The sequence below is a fragment of the Eumetopias jubatus genome, unplaced genomic scaffold (genome assembly GCF_037043125.1).
Source record: "Eumetopias jubatus isolate StellerSeaLion01/CBP00866 unplaced genomic scaffold, mEumJub1_p1.0 scaffold_4, whole genome shotgun sequence".
NCBI classification, from domain to species: Eukaryota; Metazoa; Chordata; class Mammalia; order Carnivora; family Otariidae; genus Eumetopias; species Eumetopias jubatus.
Window position 1 is genome coordinate 59,991,318 of NW_028274810.1, and position 699 is coordinate 59,992,016.

A 699-nucleotide genomic window follows, 5' to 3' on the forward strand; every position below is an offset into this window, starting at 1 on the left:
ACCCCCGAATTTCTATCAGAAAACCAGTAGCCTCCAAAGGTAGGCCAGTGACTCCCAGCCTTTTAGTCATCAAGGACTCCTTTTACCTGGCTTGACTGTGTGCATGGACTTTGACAGCAGAGTTCTGTCTTGAAGGGGTGGAGGGTCCAGGCTCATGACCAGAGCTTCTTGCTGTGCTAGCTGTTTAGAAGTTGAGTTCGTTGGGCATGGGGTGGAAGTCACAGTGTGGTCCTGCTTCCATGTCTCAGAATTTCTGTGATATCATCAAAGACCAATCAGGACCTCTGATCATCATGTGATCTCTGCTATTATCAAAATTCCAGCCAAAAGAAAAATTTGTGATTTTAATTAGTCAGGGTGGTCTAATTATGTGAGAGAAAATATAAAGTTTTTAGTTAGGCTCTTTCAAATACTAAGCATAGCTGGCAGATGCCCAATACCATCTTTGCGGACCACGAGGAGCCTGGGACCTCATCCTGAGCAACGTGGGTCTAAAGTCAGATTGTTTTTCTCTTCAGACTATAAAAGAAAGTAAAATTGGCATGTATTAGTTTTGACCAATATATCAAAGTAGAACCATATTTTTGTGGGTTAGGGATGATGGATTATCCACTTAAAGGTTCTGTTGTTCTATATTTAAGGATATATTTCTTTAAAGTAATTATTGTTTTTGTACAGAAACAAACAAGTTGAATTTGG